The sequence below is a fragment of the Elephantulus edwardii genome, unplaced genomic scaffold, assembly GCF_000299155.1.
Source record: "Elephantulus edwardii isolate Elephantulus edwardi_28Jun2011 unplaced genomic scaffold, EleEdw1.0 scaffold00074, whole genome shotgun sequence".
NCBI classification, from domain to species: Eukaryota; Metazoa; Chordata; class Mammalia; order Macroscelidea; family Macroscelididae; genus Elephantulus; species Elephantulus edwardii.
In genome coordinates, this window is record NW_006399824.1 from 3,116,116 (window position 1) to 3,126,831 (window position 10,716).

A 10,716-nucleotide genomic window follows, 5' to 3' on the forward strand; every position below is an offset into this window, starting at 1 on the left:
GTCCTGTTTTACAACAGTGGCAGCATGCAGTATTTGTCCTTTTGTGACTGATACTTCACTCAGTATAATGTCTTCCAGAGTCACCTATTTTGAATAATACTGCATGAGTTCCTTGTTTTTCAATGCAGCATAGTATTCCATTGTGTGAATATACCACAACTTCTCTATAATTCGTTTGTTGTTGGGCACTTAGGTTGTTTCCAACTCATTGCTGTTGTGAACAAAGCCGCAGTAAACATAGGTGTGCGTATATCTGCTTGGATGTCAGTTATGGTCTCTTTGGGGTATATTCCCAGTAGTGGAATTGCTGGGTCAAATGTTATCTCTATTTGCAACTTTTTGAGAAAGCGCCATACTGCTTTCCACAGTGGTTGTGAAAGATTAAAATTAAAATAGCCCCTATAGTTCTCAGCTGAATTAAACTCAGGTTTCTATAGTTCTCAGCTGAATTAAACTCAGGTTTCTATAGTTCTCAGCTGAATTAAACTCAAGTTTCTATAGTTCTCAGCGGAATTAAACTCAGGTTTCTATAGTTCTCAGCTAAGTTAAAATCAGGAATTTTTCCATTGTCCCGGGTAGAGCCCCACACCCAGTGTTACAGGAAGAAAAGTCTGATCCCAGGGCAACGGTATTTCAAGAATGGCTAACTACAGGGTAGGGCAAACAAGCAGATGTTTCTCGACTGATAACCCATGTGCCTTTGTTTCCTGACTGATAACCAATATGTCTTGTGCTTTTCCACTGCCCTGGAGTTTGAACTCATTGTATGCTTAGGAATTTGTGAAACCACCCTATAGTTAATATTCCAGGGAATGGCTAACCACCAAGGTTGGGCAAATATGCTAATAACTTAAGATCTGTCTAACTGCCACATGTGCTACGTGACTGCCACAGGTGCTACGTGCAAATATGCTGTGTAAACCATGAGCGAAAACCGAACCAATGAATTCAAACTGTGCTTTCATCACCCAATGAGAAGCTGATACCCAGTTGTATCCCCCTAAAGTGTATAAAAAGAGCCAACTTTGTCTGCTCGAGGTCAACTCCTCTGTCTCCTGCGAGAGATACGTGTCGGCCCGGAGCTCCATAATAAACCTCTTGCCATTGCATCAAGCCGGTGTCTTGGAGTCTTGGGTCTTCGCCATCCCCTCGGGACAGGGTAGGGCCACCGGTCCGGGGGTCTTTCAGTTGCACCATTTTACACTCCCACCAACAGAGTGAATAAGGGTTCCAGTTTCTCCACAACCTCGCCAGCATTTGTTGCTTGCTATTCTGTTAAATTTTGCTATTCTGACTGGGGTGAGATGATATCTCATAGTTGTTTTAATTTGCACCTATCTTAGAGCTAGGGATTTTGAACATTTCTTCTTCTTTGGTGAAGTGTCTGTTCATATCCTGTGCCCATCTTTCTATTGGATTATTTACCTTTATCTTGTTGTGGTGAAACCCAAAGTATTTTAACATACCCTGCAAGTGATTCTGAGGCAGGGTGGATGTGGAAAACCACTGTGTAGATTAGGTTTAAATCTGAAAGGCCAATTTGAGTGTGACTGAGTTAGGTCAAACATTGTTACCTGAATTCGTTGCCATGTGAAAATTTGGTTGGTACCAGGCAATGCCTAAATCCTTTTACACACTCGCTCTCGCTTTGCTCTCATTGTCATTGAGTTGGGTCGGACTCATAGCTGACGCTCCACTCTGTTTATAAGGCTGGAGACCTCAGTGAGGGGAGACTGTCCAGCTTTCCCCTGCTGAGCCACTGATGGAGTTCAGCTGCCTGAAAGGAACAGCCCTTGGATTAACAGCACAGCTCCCTATAGGCCAGGCCACCGGAGCTCTCTGAACCCTTCCCTGGAAAACACGTTGACTCATTTAATCCATTTACTAATTGAGCTAACTGATTAACACAGATCACAGGCCCCCAGGGCCCTTTCCTGTCTGTAGAGTGAAGAGGTTGCAGTGGATCTTCTCCAAACCTTGCTAGTTAAAAATGAAAAGTGGTGGAAGCTGGCACCTTCTAATGCTTGTGCAATAGTTTCAAACTGGCGTCTTTTCTTTAAATAAATACCCTGTGGCAGTTTAAAGAAGCATTTTGCATGGCCTTAGGTAAGGAAGACTGCCATTTGTAGCTAACAGATGGAATAATAATAGATTAATTCTTTAAGTGCTAAGGAGTTACAGACTGTCTCCTCCCATGTGATTTACTGCTGCTGAAAACCCATTGAAGGCTCAACTATGGGTTGGTTCCTACTCAATGGTGCATAATAACCAACAATTCCTTAGTTAATACATAATCACTTCCTAAGGTGCCCTACACTAAAACTAATGTTTCTTTCTATAATGGTTTTTTAAAAAGAAAGTTTCTCCCTTCCCTTTCTCTTCCTCTTAAGCCCAGCAGAAGTAATTGACTTCCTTACATTTCAAGGTTGTTTAACCATTTGTCCAGCAATTGAGAAGAACTTGTTAAATGGAGCTCTCCTTTGTCCTGCCTGGCAATCTACAGCTGAAATGTACTCTCCTAAAATCTGCATCCTATATCTGAGAATTACTCCTTATTGGAAGGTGCTGGCTGTCTTTGACAAGCCTGGGTCTACTTGCTGGAAATTCCCACTAAGCCTGGACATCTGGACAAGAGAAGATACTGTGGGAATACTCACTCATTGTCCACGTTTCCCATATATAAGCCCCTGTAACCACTAGCTAATAAGGGTGAGACAAATTTGAGACACTCCCCCAGGTATCTCATATGTCTATGTACCAATACATTTGCTGCTTTTCCCACTCCAACTCCTGTCTCCATGATTGAGGTGTTTGGTGGCAGGTGGCTGGCTCAGTGTGCTTCTCCAGGAGCATCATGTGGTGATTATGGTCATGATTCCTCAGATTCCAGGGTCTTGCTACTCAGTGTCCGCGTGGACCCTGGCCACTGCCTACCTCTACCTCAGAGGTCCTCTTGACTCAGTTTCTTCTTGCCAAATGATGACTCAACAAAAGGATCACCAGTTCAACCTACTAATCAGTCAGAGCCATGCTTACTTCTCGCTCTAAGGACAGCTGTACCTCTCTAGAGCCTCAGAATTAGGGACAGTGAAGGCAAGTCAGGAGAGATCTAAGATTTCATGGTGGGGATTTCAATACCATGGAGGAAACCCTGACTATTGTTCTGTATTATTGTAGAGTCGAAACACACTCATAGCTGACCCCCTAGGGGTTTTTAGAGGTTGTAAGTCGACACTCTTGGTACCAGCAGCCAGGAAATAAAAAACAAAATTCCACTGGGAAAATCTGCTGTCAGAGACCTCTCCAAAGTACTGAAGAGCAACAATGTTAGTCTGGAGATGAAGATGCACCTGTTCAGGAAGCTTGACAGTCGACTAGGGATGATAGAAGGAGAATTGATGCCTTTTAGCTGTGATACTGGAGAAGAGTATTGAATATACCATGAACTGCTAGGAGAACAAACAGGTTCATCCTGGAGAGGTTGAAAACAGGCTGCTTCTTGGAGGCAAAGGGTTCTAAAGCTTCGTCTGACATACTTTGGGCATATTGTAAGGAGAGACCAGTCCCTGGAATGGAACATCATGCTTGAAAGGGTGGAGTGATAGTACAGGAGAGGAAGACCCTGGATGAGTTGGATTGACTTAGTGACTGGGAGATAGGGGGTAGATGTGTCAGAGACAATAAGGTTGTCTCAGGATAGATCAGGTTCAGAGCTGTTGTACATAGGGTAGCTATGAGTCGCAAGCAACTCATTGGCACATAAGATGATGGGAGGATGTTGCTCATCTCTTAATGGATTAGAATCTCCTGCCTTTGGGTTGGCAGCACAGCTCCCACTAGCTCATCATAGCTCCCTAGCAACTGTAATAGGATCAGGTAAAGATCAGGACATCATTTAGGTTCAGGGGAAAAAGCAACCTGGGTTTAGAAGCAAGTGTTAGACTATGAACTCCCATTTGATGCTGTCTATTGAAGAATTCAGCCCCGAACCAGAAAACACAACTTCACAGAATCCGGCCATACCACTCACCTTCCCAGCCTAGAAATAGCCCCAGACTGGTGGCCTAAAACATTATTAAATACAAGGCAAAATCCAACAAGCTTACCCCCTGTTGCGAGAAGGGCTTTTGGGCCAAAGGGCCTCAGGCCCTCAGGCCTGGTTTTTGTGACTCTCTGAATAAAACAAGCTTGGAAGCAGGAGCGGCATCCACTTCCAAAAAAAGCTATGAACTCTATGAACTTGGAGAAAGGAGGAAAGTTTTGTGTTCAAGACTTTCATTCATGCGGTCACTATGGCCTACAACCCTTCAGCACTTAACAACAACGTTGAAGAACTGACTGAACAGGTTACTTTTCCTTTAAATAATTCTTTAAAGAAACTCTTGAAATGAACAATCAGTCATTTTCCACTTTCTTCTTCCTGGCAGAGAGTGCCCTGAAATAATTAAGTTATGGCAAAGAAAATAGTAGAATAATTAAGTCTTGTTAACACTGACACTGTCTTCCAGAAATATCATATTGAATCCCAAAGTCTTGCTTTGAAACAGACTTTAAGATAAATCATGCCTGGCCAGTCTCTCCTCTGAAGATCAGCCCTAGGGCACAGTGGGTAATTCCTGGAAGGGCAAGAGTTGCCAGAAGGCCTGGGCAGAGTCCTGGGAGAAAATACCAGGGCTAGGAAGGGGGATCTGGGAGAAGAGGACAGCACAGAGCCGCTGAACAGGAAACCCTCTCTGGTTTGTAAGGATAGATCTTGTTCTGGATGCCTGTCAGGAAAGGTGGGTTGGGTCCATCTCTGATCAAAAGGGGCGTCAACCCAGATGCCTTAATCCAAGCAAGGCCGTTCATTGAGAATGCTTGCCAGCAGTGGATATTGTTGTGGTGTGCTATCGAGCCTGAACTGATTCATAGCTGACCCTCTAACAGATTTTCAGTGGCAGTAAAGCACACAGGAGGAGATTATCCATCATTCTCTTACACAGCAGTTAGTGGATTCAAACAGCAGCACAACTCCTTACCACTGTTGTTGCTTTGTACCATCAAGTTGGAACCAACCCATTGCTGACCCTCCAGCAGGCTTTCAGAGGCAGTTAATCACACTGCAGGAAACTGTCCATCTTTGTCCCACAGAGCAGCTGACAGACTTGAATTATGTGCCTTTGGGATGACAATGCAGCTCCTTACTGCTGTTGTTTTTGTTGTGCCGTCAAGTTGAGTACAACCCATAGCGACCCTATAAACAAAATATTTGAACCCTATTCTATAACTATCATCTTTTCTCTAATGTTCATAGTTTCCAAAGGCCTGTTGTTTAAGAAGTGGATGCCAATCCTGCCTCATAGCCTGTCTTAATCTGGGAGCTCCACCATGCACCATGAGCAACCACTATGGCATTTGACACACCAGTGGTACACAACAACCCAAAGTTATCTCGGTACAGCAAACTGACAGACCAGTGCTATACCACTTAGAACAATATTCTTCCCAAACACAATTCACCCCAAACCATGGGCCCAATCAACTTTTAAATAAAAGGGCCTGCCCACCAGGATCTGATTGACTTAAACAAGAGGCTTCCAGCTCACAGCTGATTGTTAGCTAAATTCAGGTGTTTTTTTCTCTGAGCCTTCGTTTGCTCATCTGTAAATGATGCTAACCTGCCTTCCCTAATGTCATGGGATAATAGGGGAGATCGGCAGTCCTGAGCAAACAGCATGGTTCCTGTTCACACATCTGAGTGTAAGCCTCCTTTGACCTCTGCCTATCACCACCTTACACCAGCCCTGTTTAGGCACAGCCTTTTATGCCAGATGAGACTCTGGCCTTCTTGGGAAAGTGCACACTGGTAATATCTGAAGCCACATCTAGATACTGACAAGAGAAGAGGACAAACCCTTGACTGCAATCTTTGTGGCTCAGGAACCTCCAAGGACTCCATCTCAGGCCGCCTGGGAGAATGATGGAGCTTGCTGCTGAGACAGACACTCAAGGCCTTGGCTAGAAAGATTCCCTTTACTCTGTGCATGCTCATATTCCCACCAGCAGAGGGACCGAGCACCCTCCTTCCTGTAGAAGGGAGCGAACTCTAGTGAGCCCTGAAGGGCTCCCAGCTTGTACACCCCCAGGGACTGCCATGTGCAAAGTGTTCTAGGTAATGGGCACCATAGACACAGGAAACATCACTGTGAGGCCCTGGATCACTAGCTGGTAGGATGGAAAAGGGTAACTGTGTCCCTCCAGTGTTAATCCTACCACTGGCCAATTTACAAATCAGTTGCCTGAAGTTGTTTAAGCTGCAAGTTCCCAAGCCTATTTAGGTAGACTATGAATGTAGGACCCAGACTTGTATTCTAAATAATTTTTTAAAAACCTCTATAAACATTGCCGTTGGTCATAACTGATTTATAGCCAACTCTGTGTTGAGTTTCCAAGACTACAGTCCCAAGGAGGAGTTTGCCCATAGCTCTTCTGAGGAGCCTCTAGTGGATCCAGACCATCAGAGAAGATCTAGCTGCCAAACTCCCAAGGATCAGGTTACCCAAACTCTTTGTAACTTCAAGAGTCTACTTATATCATCGACCTAAATCTGAGAGGATCCTTTGACATTCTAAGCAACTGCCCCTAGGCCTTCAAGTGTCTCTATTCTTTCTCTGCATAAAATTAAAAGTATTTGTGGGTTTTAAAATTATTTTATATTGGTTTTCATACAGTAATTAATTTACATTGTGTTCCATACAATTCCTCATTTACATTGTGTTTCAATTCTTCATATACATTGTATCACATAGATTAATTACTGTTGCTCTATACCTATTACTGTACTATCTTATGGAGTCCCCACTGAATCATTCCCATTCCCTCACCCTGCCCCAATCTGCCCACTAACCTCTGCTATCCTAGTGCTTTAGTGCCTTCCTCTTTTTTCTGGTCCCTTCTCTTTTTGAACATGTATACACGTCTCACTAGTTATCCTTCTATTTTTACAATAATGATCTTAAGAATGCAGTATTTGTCCTTAAGGGACTGTTCAAGCAGCATAATGCTCTCTAGACTCTGCCGTGTTATTTAGTATTGTACAAGATTGTTATTCCTTAGTTATACATAGTATTCCATTATGTGAATGCACCACAATTTATTGATCTATTTGTCGAAGTGCATTTGATCTGTTTCCATATTCTTGCTATCGTAAATATTACTGCCATGAACATAGGTGTACATATCTCCATTCATGTCTCAGTTCTCATTTTCTTGGTGTATATTCCTAGCAATGGAATAGCTGGATCATATGTTCCATGTCATGGATTTCTATGTTCAGCTTCCTGAGGAAACACCAAACTGCCTTTCAGAAAGGTGGTACAATTGTACAATCCCACTAGCATGACATGAAAGATTTCTTACAAAGGAAGACATTCCACATGGTCAACAGAGGAAGAAGTGCGCAAAATCACTGGCAATTAGAGAGATGCAAATCAAAACTACGAGGAGATACTATCTCACCCCAGGAGAATAGGAAAGTTTAACAGCAATAAATGTTGAAGAGGATATGGGGAGATGGAAACTCTCATGTACTGGTGGTGAGATAAAAGCCAAGTTCTTGGGATGATCTTCAGGCTTGCTGAGGTCTGTTCCCAGGACGTCTCCGACTTCCCGCTTTTCCGCTTTACTGCACTTGAGGCATGTGGACGTCCAGGCTGTTTCTTTAACACACTATGTATGCTTCTGCCTCAAGCCTTTGCTCGTACTGTTCCTTCTCTCTGGAAAGTCATTCCCCAGATACCACCATGATTACTTTGCCTGCCTCCTTCAAGGACACCTGTTCTCTTATCCCCCTTAACCTGCTATATTTCCCCCCCTTAGAGCCACAGTACTTATTTTATATACTCTAATTTGTTTTTCTCTGTGGCTTACTGTCTATCTAGTCTCATCAGCTTAACATTTCCAGAGAGGAGCTGATGTCTGTCTTGACCTCTGCTATTTGCCCAATACCCAGAGCAATTCCTGACACAAGTAGAAATGTATTAAATATTTACTGAATGAGTGAACAGATAGAGGGACAGTTGGTGCATGCTATTGTTGTTTTGTTTTGTTTCATTTTTATTAATTTTAATAAACATTTACTGAGATTTTGGATTTCCATTCATTCTTTGCTGCACTTTTCTCCCTGCCCACCTCTCCCCTCCAGTTCGCTCCTCTCTTTGAAAAGAAAAAAAAATTCCTTCATTGGTATACAATTCCCCCTACACACACACCCCCCACCCCCGCACCTAGTACACTTCTCTATGCAACCTTAATTCTGGACTCCTGTGTGCATGCTGTTTTTGAGGAGCTCTGGTGTAGGAGAGAATAGCTGCTAATGTGACGACCTCCTCACATTTAGGTTCTACGTTACCCTCCTGTGCTTCCCACCAGGAAGATTTGCTTCCAAAGGACTAAAAAGGAACATAAAGGCATCCTCACTAGATAGTCTTCCTAGATACCCACAAGCTATCACACCATGACTGGGGTCTAGCTTTTCCTGGATGGAGTGGCCAGTAGCCAGGACAATTGATGGCAGAGAAAATGGCCGTCTGCTGACTCTACCCTTTCTCTCTGCCACTGTCCCTGTTGTCCAACCACTATTCAGTCATTGCTTTCTGTTTTGTTTTACATTTTGTGATTTAAGGATTTTTTTTTGTGATTTATACAGATAATCATAAAACAAATTTACAGAGTAAAAAGAAAATACTTTGTGATTTATACATTTCTTTTTAGGTTCAACAATATATAAAAAATATACAATATTTAGGAGCATGACCTCTCCTTGTGATCTTAGCCAACCCTTTTCAAGACTGAGAATCTCATAGACAAGGTCAGAGGTTGTACTAGGCTCTTGCTACTCCAAGTGTGGTCCTTAGATGAGCAGCATTGACAGCATCTGAAGGCGTGTTATGTAGAATCTAGGATTTTTAACTTCCGTGAAGGAGACATTGGTTCAATTCCCAGCCAGTGCCTCTCAGGTGCTGCCATCACCCATCTGCCAGTGGAGGCTTGTGTGTCGCTGTGATGCTGAACAGGCTGCAATAGAACGTCCAGACTAAAATGGACTAGGCAGAAAGGCCTGATGATCTATTTCCAAGAACTCAGCCAATTACAATGGTCTGACCTATGATCAATCAGGGTGTCAGTGCAGAACCATGCATTGAGGGTGAGGGAATGGTCCGTCATGATTTGAGAGACAGCTCAACTACAAGGATCCACAACAACCCCTCATACCTGCTGACTCAGCGTCTGCATTTTAACAAGACCTCGTGTCTAGTGGGGCCACATGAGAGCTTACAGAGGCATGACTTTCCGTGGCATCTGAGACTTACCTCATCTGCTCTGTGGCAGGCAATGCTAATGTGTAACTGAAGAAGTGGAAAGTTTGAATTTCACAACACAGGATAGCTACATGTCCAAGATTTTATTCAACTCATTAAGTGAAGGAATTAATAAGATAGTAATGCTGGTTCCAAGAGCCTTTTAGGAACTAGAGCTAACGGAATCCTTAACAAAAAGAAAAAAAGAAGGTAGGATTAAGATTGCTTTGACCTACAAAATTGGACAGTAGCCTGTAGGGCAATGGACAGTCCACTTTGAGGTTACCTTTTCAAGTGGACACAAATCTGCAGGTTACGTGTAAATCTTCACAGGATCTGTGTCCTTGGTTGGTAATAAACAAAATAAAAATGGCACACTCTCACTGGCAGGCTGGTTACAGTTCTTTAGGATGACTTTAAAAGAAAACAGCCTTTCACTCGATCTCCTTCCTGAGTTGTGATTATTTCAAATCAGTAGCTGCTCTGGCTTTCGGTGAAGGGAAGGCTCACTGCTGCTGGGAGCTTGAGAGGAGAGGAGAGAACCAGAGGTGCAAAGGGAACAGTGGAGCTGGTCTCACAGGACAGCTCAGTCGATTAGCATAATAGAATTCATAAAGCTCATGTTCTGCATCTGAGTGAGTAGTGTCTGGGGCATTGAAGGCTCCATGCAGCCATCTAAGTAAGATACAGCTATTACTTTTTACTCATCAGGCACAAAAGAAAAGCAAGAAACCAAAGTATCAGAGGTGAAACTAGTGGACAAGACTAATAGCCAACAAGAGCCAAGGCCTCAACTCCCCCAAGATCGAAAGAACTAGATGGTGCCTGGTGAGCGTAAGTGAACATTCTGATTACGGCCACAAAAGATGACTCCCAAAAGAAAGGGGAGAAAATACAGAACAGAATTCAAGTGTCTCAAAGTCCAGAGTTGGTGGCCAATCGTCACTGGAGGACTCCTGAGATTCTTGCTTGAGATGTTCTTGAAAGTTTTTCAAGACTACCATGTAGTAAACTAAGCAGCAGAGATAAAGGCTATATCCCATGGCTACACTACTCTATTTTTTTAAAAAATGCATCACATCTCTATGAGACCAAAATGTCAAAAATTATTTGAAGGACAAAGAAGGTAAGGAGACGAAATAGTACGAGAAATAGGAAGGGCAGAACGCAATGCAAGAGAATGTTCTTATTGTGAAAATATAACTAATGTTACAGAAAAGAATTGTGTGTCCAATTTACTGTGTCCACTTATGTGTCCACCAAACACATACACACAAATATTTTAAAGGAATAGAAGAGCTGAAGGACCAGTGTATACTGGTGGCTCACTGTGCATGTTGGCGACTGCTAAATACTACCCATTCATTACTTCATTTCA